The sequence below is a fragment of the Aquarana catesbeiana genome, linkage group LG04 (assembly GCF_042186555.1).
Source record: "Aquarana catesbeiana isolate 2022-GZ linkage group LG04, ASM4218655v1, whole genome shotgun sequence".
Lineage (NCBI taxonomy): Eukaryota > Metazoa > Chordata > Amphibia > Anura > Ranidae > Aquarana > Aquarana catesbeiana.
Window position 1 is genome coordinate 454,767,925 of NC_133327.1, and position 14,600 is coordinate 454,782,524.

The window sequence follows — 14,600 nt, forward strand, 5'->3', positions numbered from 1 at the left end:
GTCGGATCGACTTTGAAAATGCTCCCTGCACTACTTTGGTCCTTCTTCAACCCTTGAATATCATTGAAGTAGGATCAGAGTAGGATCCTTGTCCTAACATTCCGGCTTGTGACATCCGACATAGTGATTACAGCAGCAGTAAAAGGAATTTATGTCACTCTGGGATTGTTTTGATTGGTCAAAGGACAAGTCGTACTATCTCAAAGTCGGAGCAATCTTATCTTGTTCATTCAAGTCGGAATGGAAGTAGGACCAAAGTAGGACCAATGTAGGACAAATGTAGCAGGGCAAAGTAGGTTGACAGTCGTACAACAGTCGTGCCGTACTTAGGCCGGGTTCACACTTGTACGACAAATGCTCCGACATTGGGAGTTCATGTCACATGACGTGTGAAAATCAATGTTTCCCTATGAGAGCCGTCTTAACTGGTCTGACACAAGTCGGTCCGACTTTGAAAATGCTCCCTGTACTACTTTGGTCCGACTTTGATCTTACTTCAGCCCATTGAATATCACTGAAGTCGGATCAAAGTCGGATCGCGGTCTTAACTGATCAGGCGAGCGGGACGAGCGAGCGCTCCACCCCCCCTCCACCTGAACCTTACCAGGCCACATGCCCTCAATATGGGGGGATGGGTGCTTTGGGGCAGAGTGCACCCCCACCCCAAAGCACCTTGCCCTCATGTTGATGGGGACAAGGGCCTCTTCCAGACAACTCTGGCCGTTTGTTGTCTGCAGGCGGGGGGCTTATTGGAATCTGGAGGCCCCTTTTAACAAGGGGGCCCCCAGATCCCAGCCCCCCACCCTGTGTGAATGGGTATGATGGGGTACATTGTACCCCTACACATTCACCTAAATAAAAAGTGTCAAAAATAAAAACACAGTACACAGGTTTTTGAAGTAATTTATTAGGGCAGCTCCAGCAACTCTTCCGATTTCTTCTCCCCTCTCCGTCTTTTCTGCCTCCTCTGCTGATGTCTTCTGCCTCTGCTGGTTCTTCTCCTGTGTACTGTGTTTTTATTTTTTATTTTTTTAGGTTAACGGATAGGGGTACAATGTACCCGGTACTCATTCACATAGGGTAGGGGGCCAGGATCTGGGGGCCCCATTGTTAAAGGGGTCGATATGCCCCCAGATCCTGTTTTTTCAGCGTGGGGGTTCCCCTTAAAATCCATACCAGACCAAAGGATCTGGCATGGTCTTGGAGGGGGAACCCATGCCATTTTTTTTATTTTTATTTGGCGTGGCGTTTCCCCTAAAGATTCATACCAGACACAAAGTGACTGGCATTGTCGGGATCAAAGTCGGATCCCTGTTTTTTTGACTTGAAGACTTCAAGTCGCAGGCCAAAGTCGGATCCACAGTCGTACGACTGTCGTATCATACCAGTGTGAACCCCGCCTAAAAAAAAGTTGCAGACAAGTTCAGGTTTGATGCCTAACTGCTGCAAACATTTTAAATTAAAATTATAATAGTCAGAATTGTAGTATCAAGGTATAATATTCAATATATAGCATATGCAGGTGATCAATGAAGCTTTGTCGGAAGAGAGTTGTCAAAAAAAAGATGTCCTTTGACGAAATTCTTTTAAATGCCTCCATTATAAGCATATGATGTGAAAAGCATTTTATACTATTCACTGAGGGTAAACACATTATTATTTACAAGACGATTTACTTTGTTGTAATTGCCATCCAATATACTCCCAGGGGGCTTAGGCCTTCGCTCAAATACAATTCTAAAACTAATGGTACGAGACAAAACTTCCCGCTTTCTCAACCAATTTTTTTAGACAGATTTCGGGCATAACAATTGAAGGGCAAGAACAGAAGATTGGCTTATACACGAATGATGTCCTTGTGTCCCCATAACGCTCCAAAACAATCCCTGACATTCAAATATATTAGGGAATGTCAGGGCATCTCCCTGTGATCTAAAAAACATTTCCTATTACCCTAGGTAAACACCTAGTTTTGATATTTGCAGAAACGTACTTCAGTCAATTTAACATGCGTTACTCTGACTCATTCAGGTGTATCTTTAAATTGAAGGCTAAGCTTATAAGCCTTGTAAAATAATGGGGGGAAAAACCCATAAGGATAACCAGGAAAACTAGTATACTGAGTCTGTAGCTCCACCTGCTTGTTGAAAGTGAGGATACAGAATATTCATATGCAATTTTTCATGTTAACCGGAAAAAAAGATTTTCTACATGCATACACCTGTGTTTACCCTGTATGGGACACTACATATAATACATACATAATAAATAAATGAATAGTGTCATGGACAGGGTAGATCGACACAATGGGGGGGGGGGGGGGGAGATTTACTAAAACTGGAGAGTGAAAATCTGGTGCTGCTCTACATAGATCAGATTCCAGGTTTGATTGTCAAAGCTTAATTGAACAAGATGAAGTTAGAAGCTGACTGGCTACAATGCACAGCTGCACCAGATTCCGAGTGCTCCAGTTTTAGTAAACCTCCCCCAATGTCATGGAGTTGTACTGGGTGTACAAAGTCACTGGACAACACAGAATGCAACAGGGGTTGTAGGGGTGTGCTGGAGTTACAGGGTAACACAGGATGATCAGGAGTCACGGGGTGGCAAAGAATGCGCAGGGTACTCTGGAGTTACAGGGGTGACCCAGGATGCTTAAAGTGCTCTGGAATCACATTGGTCATGGGCTGACACAGAGCGCTGTGAAGTCGTAGGAGTCCCAGGAGATAATTTAGCAGTGGAATTCATAGGAGCATCAATGAGTTCCTGGAATGCTGAGCAGAACGTTGCTTTACTATTTAAAGCTGCTATTTCAGAGAGGAGTATCCTGGATGACCACTGCGCCGTTGCTCGGAATTAGACTCACAAAGCCAGAGTGAGAATGAAGGAGAGGTGATTATGACCTTACTCCCTCCTTTTACCAGGTGAGGGGTCAACACATCAGATGTGAGAGGAAGCCCTTACAGTCATTTAGGCACTGAAATTTTCTAAAATCTTGCATTCCAGAGTTTAATGTACCTGTGAAACTAGCTGTGGGAGTAGCTAGAAACAAAGGACAAAAGAATCTGTTTCAAGACCAGAGGTGAAATAATTCTGAAAAATTTGGTAACTTAAAATGAGGAGGCAGATGAAGTTTGTAATTGACTGGATTGATCTTAGTAAGTGATAATACAAGGCCCATGTTAACACAGCGCAAACTCCATGGAAATGTATTTGGGGGAAAGTCAAACGTTATATTCAGGTTGCAGAAGCAAAGCTCTTCAATGAGGTCAATGTGAACATTTCTGGTGTCTGAGGCCTAAAGTGATTGTAAAGGCAGGTGGTTTCTTATCTTAATGCATAGAATGCATTAAGATAAAAAGCCTTCTGTGTACAGCAGCCCCCCTGATACTTACCTGAGGTCCCTCTAGATTCAGTGATGCTGCAGAAGTGTCTCGGCTGCCCGGGACTCCCCTCCTCATTGGCTGAGACAGCAGAGTGGAACCATTGGCTACCGCTGCTGTCAGTCAGTCAGCCAATGAGGAGAGAAAGGAGGCGGGCCGTGCTGGCCTGTGGCTCCATGTCTGAATGGACACAGGGAGCTGTGGCTCAGCTCAGGTGCTCCCATAGCAAGATGCTTGCTGTGGGGGCACTCAACAGGAGGGAGGGGTCAGGAGCACTGAAGAAGGACCCAAGAGAAGGAGGATCTGGGCTGCTCTGTGCAAAACCACTACACAGAACAGGCAAGTATAACAGGTTTGTTATTTTCAACTAAAAAAAAAACTAGGCTTTACAATCACTAAGTGTTGGAGTTAGTTTAGAGTCTAGGACCAAATTTGGTTAAAATCTTTTTTGCATAAGGCAGAGCATGGAAAACAGAGGAAGGTATTGGCAAAGGAAGCGATGATTGCTAGCATAGAAATGGTAATTGTGGGCAAATTCTGCCTAAGACAGTAAGGCTACCCAGTTGTCATGGGGGGCAGACACTATGGCCCAAAGCTATTGCTCCAAGATATGGTCCTTTCAGTTTATCTAATCATCTGTGGATGATAGGCCAAGCAAAATTGCAAGTTAATACACAGTGACTCACAGAGTCCTCTCCAGAGGTTAAGAGTGAATTGGACCCCGTGATCAGAAAAAAATGTGGGTTTCCATGCCACAAGCCTAATTATTTCCTAGATGAGGAAAGGCACCAAGGCCACTTTTGAGGAAAAGGGCAAGATATGTGCCATCTTTAAAAAGCACTACCCAATAATATGCCAGTACCCAAAAAACTGTACAGTCAACAGACAGAGGGAGGTTAATAAAAGTCCATAGAGAGGTGGCACCAAGGTTCTCTGAGAATGGGTAGCAGAAGAGGACTTGTATATGTATGGGAGACTTGGTTTGGTCAAAAATCGCACATGCTTTGATTTAGTCTTCTACGTCCTTTCAGAGATTCAGCCACTAATACTGGCAGGAATTAGCCAATGAGCAGTTTGAGAGCAGAGAGCGCCGTTGCTCTCACACACATCGCTAGATTGAGATCAAGCTCAGATAAGTATAAGGGGGAGGGCCGGGACTGCACTCAGAAGGTTTTTTATACCTTAAAAGGATAAGTTCATCTTTTACAAAATACATAAAGAAATAAGGCACATCTTTTTGCTGGTATATAAATGTGCATTAATTATTTTTTTACACTGGAGCCTTTAAAGCATTGAACCAGCGATCAGCAGACTGCGGGTGCAATGCCAGGATCCTGCAGACTCTCAGTACTCTGTCTAACCATACCTGATATGGGCAGGTAGTCAATGAATTGCAAGAAGAATCAATGCGTCCGATGGCTTGTAGTTCTCAACGAGCTGCGAAAGCGCTGGTGAGTGTTTTCGTAGTTCATTAATTCCTCTTGCAATTTAGTGACTACCTACTTGTAAGTCCATTTGTTCACAAAACTCTGTGAATGAATGATGCAGAATCCCACACAGCAGCATTGTTTTCAAATTCTGACAGCAGGTGCTGGAAAAAGATCCCCTGCCCGCTGCCTCAGGGAGGGGGGATTGGGAGGAGAGGAGGCAGGAACTAGAACATGTTACATGTTCCACCTGTATTTAGTTTGGAACATGTAACATGTTCCAAAAGGTGAACTTAGCCTTTAATTCAGAAAACGCATTAAGGTAAAAAACCTTCTGCCTTTACAACCACTTCAACTAGCATTTATCATTTGCAGTCTTGAGGGATTCATTGCAAGAGAGTGTTTTTTGTGTTATTTACCAAGTTAAACTTTAACAGGCACAGCCCACAGGGGGCCCACAGGAAAGGATAGCTCCATCTTCAGTGGAGAATTGAAGGACTACGAAAGAGGCACATGGGACTAGGTACAATTACTGATGGGTGATGCAAAAAATAGGATCTTGGAGTACATCATGGGACACAGAGCACCATAGTAATAACTATATGAGATGTCTCAAAGCAATGCCACCTGAGGGGAGGGAGACACAAAAGTAAATAGCCGCCAGGCGTGAGGACCTATTCTGCTGCCTGCAGCAAACTGCGTCCGAAGGCGATGTGTCCTCCTGCCATCTTACATTCATTTGATAAATCTCATGAATGTATGTACTGACGACCAAGTAGCAGCCTTGCAAACCTGAGCCACAGAGGCTTGGTGATGCCCATGAAGCACTGACTGCCCTGGTAGAGTGCACTTTAATCTTAAAGGGAGGAACCCTTCTTTTCAGGCCATAAGCCTGACTAATCACCTGAAAAATCCACTTAGCAACAGTAGATTTTGATGCTGCCTGACCCTTTCTAGGGCCTTCCAGCAACACAAACAAAACATCAATTTTCTGTATCTGAGCAGTCGCTTTCAGATAGGCTTTAATTGCTCTCTCTACATCGAGAGAATGTAATAATTTTTCTTCTGCAGAACGAGGTTCTGGGAAAAAGAAAGGTAAGGAAACATTTTGATTTAGATGAAAACCAGACACTACCTTTGGCAAAAGGGTTGTGTGCAGACGCATGATTAAGTATAACTCTTTACAGGAGAAAGCAGCCAATTCTGATACTCTTCTTGCAGAGGTTATCACAACTAGGAATACCAATTTTCTTGTGAAAAGGATCAAAGGAATATTCCGTATAGGTTCAAAGGGTTGTCTTTGCAACACTGACAAAACCAGATTCAAAGCCCATGGGCACAAGGGTATTCTAACTGGCAGAGTTTGCCGAGTTACCCCTTGTATGAATGCCCGGACTAGAGAGTGCGAAGCAAGCGGCCTTTGGAAAAACACTGCCAAGGCCAAAATCTGACCCTTGATTGTACTCAAGGCCAGCTTCATTTCTACTCCTAATTGTAGAAAGGCCAGAATTCTTCCAATGACATACTTACGAGGATGCCAACACTTGGTTTCACACCAAGTGACGTTGGCCTTCCAGACCCTGTAATAAATGGTCCTGGAGGCTGGCTTTCTGGCATTAACCAGGGTGGTTACTACCGAACCTGAAAGCCCCCGATTTTTTAGAATATGGGCTTCAATAGCCACACCGTTAAATTTAGCATTTGTAAGGCAGGATGGAATACCGGTCCCTGCGACAGCAGGTCCGGACGAGTTGGAAGAGTCAAAGACTCACCCTACTGCCATTCTTACCATCCCCGCATACCAGGGTCTTCTGGGCCATGCCGGGGGCCACTAGGATTACCGGTTTTCCTTCTTCCCCGATCCTGTGAAGCAGCCGTGGTAGCAGCTGAACTGGAGGGAATGCATAAATCAGTGTAAACGGATTCCACTGGATCACTAACGCATCTACTCCGAGTGCAAGTGGATCCCTTGGTCTTGCCACAAAGTTGTCCAACTTCTTGTTGAACATGGACGCCAATAGATCTACGTCCAGTGTACCCCATCTTTGGCATATGGCCAAAAAGACATCGGGATGTAGAGACCATTCTCCCGGCAACTGTTGATGGCTCAGAAAATCTGCCTGCCAATTTTCTACTCCTGGAATGTAAACTGCAGATAGGCAAGGAACATGTTTCTCTGCCCAAGACAGAATATGGTCCACCTCCCTTTGGGCAGCGTGGCTTCTGGTGCCCCCTTGGTGATTGATATAGGCCACTACTGTGGCATTGTCAGGTTGTATCCTGACAGGAGCATTCCGCAACCTGGACGTCCAGGCTATTAGAGCCAGATGTACTTCCCAAATCTCTAGGATATTGATGGGTAAGGTCTTCTCGGACTCTGACCACTTCCCTTAAACAGTGGTCTCTTTTAGAACTTCTCCCCAGCCCCATAGGCTGGCATCCGTTGTTACTACTTTCCAGGAAACTGGAATGAAGGATTTCCCCTTCTGTAAATTCCTGGTTATCAACCACCAGTTGAGACTCTGGAATACCTTTGGAGCTAGATTCATTGGATAATCCAAGGCTTGGATCCGTTTGTTCCAAGCAGACAGAATGCTGTGTTGCAACAGTCTTGAATGAAACTGGGCATAGGGAACCGCTTCGAAGGAAGGTACCATCTTTCCTTGTAGTCTCAGGCAAAGGCTACTGGAAAGACCCTTCTTTGCCTTGGCTGCTTGAACCAGCTCTGTTAGAGCATTGACCTTTGACTGAGGCAAGAACACCCTTTCCTGGGTTGTGTCTATGACCAGGCCCAAATACTACAGCCTTCTTACCGGCTGTAAGGATGATTTCTCTAGATTGAGAATCCAACCCAGGTGTCTCAGATAACTGACTGTTCCGGACACCCCTTGATTTAACCCTGCTATTGACTGATCTACCAGTAGCAGGTCATCTAGGTATGCTCTTACTGCTATACCCTGGCCCCTTAGTCTTAATAGTACTGGGGCTAACACTTTTGTAAACAGTCGGGGAGCGGTGGCTAACCTGAAAGGCAAGGCCAAGAACTGAAAGTGGAGCTGTTCTACCGCAAACCGCAGAAACATCTGGTGAGCGGGAAATATTGACATATGTAGGTATGCATCCTTGATATCTATGGATGCTAGAACCTCTCCTCCCCGTAGGGTGGAAACAACTGACCGAATCGACTCCATTCGAAAGGAGCGGATGTTTAGGAATTGATTATGATTCCTGAGATCTAGAATGGGTCTGACATCTCCATTTGGTTTTGGTACCATAAAGAGATTTGAATAAAACCCCATGTCCCTCTCTTCTGAGGGAACCACTATTATCACTCCCTGACACAGTAATCGGTCCCATATAGTTATTACTATGGTGCTCTGTGTCCCATGATGTACGATAAAGAAAAGTTGCTAGTTGCCCCCAATCTCAGGATTCCATAGTGACAATGGACTTATTGAGATGCAGCTGCACTAGACTCGTCGGATGTTGCAGGGTTCACAAAGGACACTCAGGGTGCTCAGGAGTCAATGGGGTCACAAGGTGACACAGTTTGCTTAAGGTGCTCTGGAGTCACAGGGTGACAGCGGATTATTAGGGGGCTCTGGAGTTACAGTGTAACACAGGAAGCTCTGGAGTGGCAGAGTGGCACAGAAATCCTCTGGGTGCTTTGTAGTCACAGGGGTCACGAGGTGACACTGGATGCTTAGGGTCATAGGAGTACTAAGGAGATACTGCAGCAGGATTGCTTGACCCAGAAGTAGCGATGCATTGTTTATTTAAAATTTTTTCTTAATTTGTGCTACCATTTAAAGCCACCACCAATTAAGAGAGGTCTCCTGATGCAATCTGTGGCTGTGGAACCAGAACACAGAGGTATTACTGGCTGCGCATCCAAGAGGAGGCCCGACACTAGGATGGGGAGGAGGCAAATGGGACATATAGCCTATTGAGTCCTGAACACAATAACAAAAAATATGCATAACCGCTAAGTTATCTTTCTACTGGACAGTGAGACTAGACAGCGACCAGGCTCCCAGAAGTCAGATAAATACAGAGTATGACTAGGTTCTGGGTCTTCACACTGATCAACTTGGCAAAAGATAAATGGTGCATATAGACACCTATTAGAAATCCAATAGCAAGATATCACCTCAGAAATACAAATGGCAAGATCTCACCAGCTGAATTGCCTATTCTGCCCCAATAGCATAATTGTCAAATGCTAAAGATGCCAAATTTGGATGTAAATTTAGGATAAAAAAAATACTAAGTCTTGCTGGAAAAAATCAACACAATAAGCCTTTGAGAAATAGAAACCAGTGTACAGAAATTATCAGTGCCTGGTTTATGTAAAAAGCAGGCAGGCGATTTAACCTACAGTTACTCTTCCAAAACTAAAATATCAGTTTAGTGGAGATCTTTAAATTTCATTTTTTTTAAATGTTTGATGCTAGTTTTCTTGAATCCTGCATTTCATCATGCTGTAATCATCTAATAAAACATTTTCTGATTTTAACATCTATACAACAAAGTTTATCCAGTTTAACAGCTTCTACATTTACTGCAACAGGACAGCCTCTCTTATTGGGATTTTTTTTTACCAAAAATATGTAGCAGAATACATATTGGCCTAAATAGATGAAGAAATTAGATGTTTTACTTTTTTCTTTTCTTTTTTTTATTGGATGGGTTTTATAGAAGAAAGTAAAAAAAATTTTTTTTTTCCCAAATTTTCTGTCTTTTTTTATTTAGAACGCAAAAAATAAAAACCTCAGAGGTGATCAAATACCACCAAAAGAAAGCTCTATTTGTGGGGAAAAAAGGACATATATTTTATTAATGTACAGCGTCATACGACCGCGCAATTGTCAGTTAAATAACGCAGTGCTGTATCGCAAAAAACGGCCTGGTCATGAAGGGGGGTAAAGGTATATAATTCTGTTCTTTCATGGCAAACATGCTTTAGTATTTATAAAACACGAGACCTCTCTTTATGCCTCAAATCCACTTACAAACGTGTTCAACTTTAAACATACTGTGATCCTAAAAGGTATAGTACGTTTCTTTACATTCACATTTGAACTAAAATTATAATTATATACTGGTATTTTGACGTCAATGCTTTAAACAGATGTGGGATGCCCCACTGCTTTTGCTTCAAGGAATGTACAAAACAACCATGAAGACAAATGAAGTTCCCTTTCATTTGCTCCTACCAGTTGTTCATTAACCATGAGCTTCACATTTTGAAAAAACAATTACACCCAGAAGTAAAAATGAATCTGCAAATCACTAATGCTATCTAGCACTAATGTTCCAGGAGAATTAGAGTAGCAACTCACAAGGGAGTGTGCTTAATGAAGCATGTGCTTTGATGATAAAAAAATATGCAAAAAACATGTGCAAAATGTGTCAGTGAAGTAAAGTGTTTGTTCACCAATGCAGAAGTCTGCCAAGCAAAATAGGTGAGTTGGAAGCTTTGGTGCATGAGGAGAACTATGATTTAATTGGTATTGCTGAATCTTGGCTTTATTCTACAAATGACTGGGCTAAAAATATTCCTGGCTATGCTCGCTTTTGGAGAGACAGGGTAAACAGAAAGGTGGTGGTGTCGGTCTCCATGTGAGAAGTAATTTCAAAGCAAGTGTGAAAGAGGACCTAGATGATGAAGAGTGTGATGAGGCTGCAGCATTATGGGTGTGCATACTACAAAGTTAATCAATGGAGTTTGTTATAGGCTACCCAGGTATAATGAAGAAGTGGAGACTCAACTCCTTGCACAGACAGAAAGTGCTGCATGGGCTGGCACAGTGATAACAGAGATTTTAACTACCCTGATATTGACAGAAATTAATGGCACTGCTGGTCAGTTAAAGGGCAAACATTTATAAACCTATTGACAATTTTATGATGCAGTCCACAGAGGCCCCAACTAGAACTGATGCTCTGCTGGATGTTATCATCTCAAACCATGCACAGCTTATTGAACTGTTGTTATTGAACTAATGTTCATATAAAAACATCTGGGTAGCAGTAACCATAACACAATTTCATTTACTGGTAGCTGTAAACAAGCACATACTGGAAAGATAGAAACCCACCTAACCACTTGCGCACTGGGCACTTCCAGTGCCTTGCAAAAGTATTCACCCCGCTTGGCAATTTTTGTTTTGTTGCCTCACAACCTGGAAATAACATGGATTGTTTGAGAATTTGCATCATTTAATTTACAGAACATGCCCACAACTTTGAAGATTTTTTTTTTTTATTGTGAAGCAAACCACAAATAGGACAAAATAACAGAAAAAGTCAATGTGCATAACGATTCACCCCCCCTAAAGTCAATACTTTGTATAGCCACCTTTTGCGGCTATTACAGCTCCAAGTTGCTTTGGATAAGTCTCTATGAGCTTGCCACATCTTACCACTGTCTAAGTCTGAGCACAGATTTTCTATTGGATCGAGGTCTGAGCTTTGACTAGGCCATTCCAACACATTTACATGTTTCCCCTTAAACCACTCAAGTGTTGCTTTAGCAGTGTGTTTGGGGTCATTGTCCTGCTGGAAGGTGAACTTCCGCCCTAGCCTCAAATCACACACAGAGTAGTACAGGTTTTGCTCAAGAATATCCCTGTATTTAGCACCATCCATCTTTCCCTCAACTCTGACCAGTTTCCCAGTCCTGACATCCCCACAGCATGATACTGCCACCACCATGTTTCACTGTGGGGATGGTGTTCTTTGGGTGATGTGATGTGTTGGGTTTGTGCCAGACACAGCATTTTCTTTTCTTTGATGGCCAAAAAGTTCAATTTTAGTGCCATCAGAGCAGAGCACCTCCCTCCATACATTTTGGGAGTCTCCTATAGTCCTTTTTGCAAACTCAAAATGTGCCATTTTGTTTTTGGCTGAAAGTAATGGCTTTCTTCTGGCCACTCTGCCATAAAACCCTACTCTATGGAGGATACGGCTTATTGTCGTCCTATGTACAGATACTCCAGTCTCTGCTGTGGAACTCTGCAGCTCCGCCAGGGTTACCTCAGGTCTCTGTGCTGCCCCTGTGATTAATGCCCTCCTTGCCCGGTCTGGGAGTTTTGGTGTGCAGCCGTCTCTTGGCAGGTTCGCTGTTGTGCCCAGTTCTTTCCATTTGGTTATGATAGATTTGATGGTGTTCCTAGGGATCAGCAAAGATTTGGATATTTTTTTATAACCTAACCCTGACTTGTACTTAACAACATTGTCCCTTGTTTGGAGAGTTCCTTGGTCTTCATGGCAGTGTTTGGTTAGTAGTGCCTCTTGCTTAGGTGTTGCAGTCTCTGGGGCCTTTCAAAAAGGTGTGTATATGTAATGACAGATCATGTGACACTTAGATTGCACACAGGTGGACATCATTTCACTAATTATGTGACGTCTGAAGGCAATTGGTTGTACCAGAGCTTTTTATGGGCTTCATAACAAAGGGGGTGAATACATACGCACATGCCAATTATCATTTTTTTATTTCTGAAAAATAGTTTTATATATATTTTTCTAATTTTACTTCACCAACTTAGACTATTGTGTTCTGATCCATCACATATGATTCAGAATAAAAAAAACCTTGAACTAAAGGCTGTAATGTAACAAAATAGGTAAAAAGTCAAGGGGGTGAATACTTTTGCAAGGCACTGTATACCCCCCCTTCCTAACCTACCAATTTTCACCTTTTAGTGCTCTTACATTTTGAATGACATTTACTTAATCATGCAACACTGTACCCATATGAATTTTTTGTCCTTTTTTCACACAAATAGAGCTTTCATTTGGTGTTTAATCATCACTGGGTTTTTCAGTTTTTGCAATGAAAATATGAAAATAACCCGGAAATTTAGTAAAAAAAAAAAAAAAAAAAAAAAAAAAGAATTTTTTCCTTTGTTTCTGTTATAAAATTTAGCAAATTAATAATTTTTCTTCATAAATTTTAGCCAAAATGTATACTGCTACAGATCTTTGGTAAAAATAACCAAAATCGGTGTATATTATTTGGTCTTTGTGAAAGTTATAGAGTCTACAAGCTATGGTGCCAATCACTGAAAATTGATCACACCTGATGTACTGATGGCCTATCTCATTTCCTAAGACACTAAGGCTGGCCATACATTATACAATTTTCTTGTACAACTTTCCTTTAGATCTACCTAAACCATATAATTTGAGGTCAAACCTAAACACTTTCAATTTGTATACAATTAGGCAGGCCCTTGTACTACATAGTTGAAGGTAAATCTAAAGAAAATTGCATAAGAAAATTGTATGGTGTATGGCCAGCTTAACAAGCAAGGACAGTACAAATACCCCCCAAATGACTCCTTTTTGGAAAGTAAACATTCCAAGGTATTTAGAAAGAGGCTTGGTAAGTTTTTTGAAATTTTAATCTTTTCCCACAATACTTTGCAAAATTAAGATTTTTGTTTTCTTTACAAAATTGTCAAACAGGTTATTTCTCTCACATGACATATGCATACATGCAACTACACCCCAAAACATATTGTGATGGGCACGGATGAGGCATGGATGTGCACGAATGAGGTATGGATGGTCACGAATGAGGCATGGATTGACACGGATGAGGCACTAATGGGCATGTATAAGGCACGGATGGGCATGTATAAGGCACAGATGAGGCATGAATGGGCACTTCAGATACAGACCACTCGCGCTGCTGCATCAGCTCCCTCCTCTCCTCACACGATGTACTGATCACGTGTGAGAAGAGGAGGGAGAGCTGAACCGTACCGGTTTGTTGACCAGGGATCGCTCCCTCATTGGACGGAGAGATCACATGGTAAAGGGCTGCTGTCATTGGCTCTGTAGAGCGTAACTTCAGCTCTCTGCCTCTTTTTATCTGATCTTTCAGACAAGCTTATAAATTTAGCACTTTGAATGGATGAATAATAGACAGGTACAACTTATGTAGGTGGATTTGTTTAATCTCTGTATATCACCTGAGGATAGTCCCTTCACTGGGTATATGCAAGTGTTTACAACCACTTTTAACTTTAAGGTGTCCGTTTATGAAGCAGTGAAATCTATTCACTGCTTCATTCTCCGGCATTCACAGTGAAGATCTTTCTCCTCTGTGTGCCAGTTTATGAAGCGGTGTAGATCGCTTCACCTTTGGAGGAGTGAAGAGATCTACAAACGCTTCAAAGCAATGGAGAACGGCCCCTGATACTGGAATCTCGTCAGACTTTACGAGATTACAGTACCAGAAATACAGAGATGTCAGTTTATTAAGCAGTGATAAATTATCACAGCTCAATACACAGACAGACGGCATGGATTAATGTTAATAAAATAACCAGTACCCCTACATTATATACATATGTATACACACACACACATTATATATACATGTATATACACACACATTATATATAAATATGCATATACACATTATATGTATATATGTATATATATGTATACACATAAATATGACAGGGGGACATGGTTACAGTGTTGGGGGGTCTGAACGAGGCATAAGGAAGTTAAAAATCTTCCTCTTTCCCCCTCAGATCCCCCAAGATTCTCTCTTCACTCCCCTATTCACCACCTCTGAGCTGGTGAACCTGGGAGTGTGAATTCTGACACAGATCGCCAGTGAAGCGGTGAGATCACCGCTTCATAAACTGGCCGTTACTGTGTCATTCAATGAGGATTCTCCGTGTGTAGAGTTAATCGGCGGGAGAACAAGTTCAAACATGTTCTCCCCCGATTATCACTGTTTCATAAACTGTTTATGGACTGTGAT

The 14,600-nt window shown here is 42.4% G+C and overlaps 1 protein-coding gene across 2 annotated transcripts in view; it reads right to left on the reverse strand.

The window, feature by feature from the left end:
• PDE10A (phosphodiesterase 10A) overlaps window positions 1-14,600 on the reverse strand; it is a 516,915-nt gene that overhangs the window by 244,270 nt on the left and 258,045 nt on the right. The window lies entirely within an intron of this gene.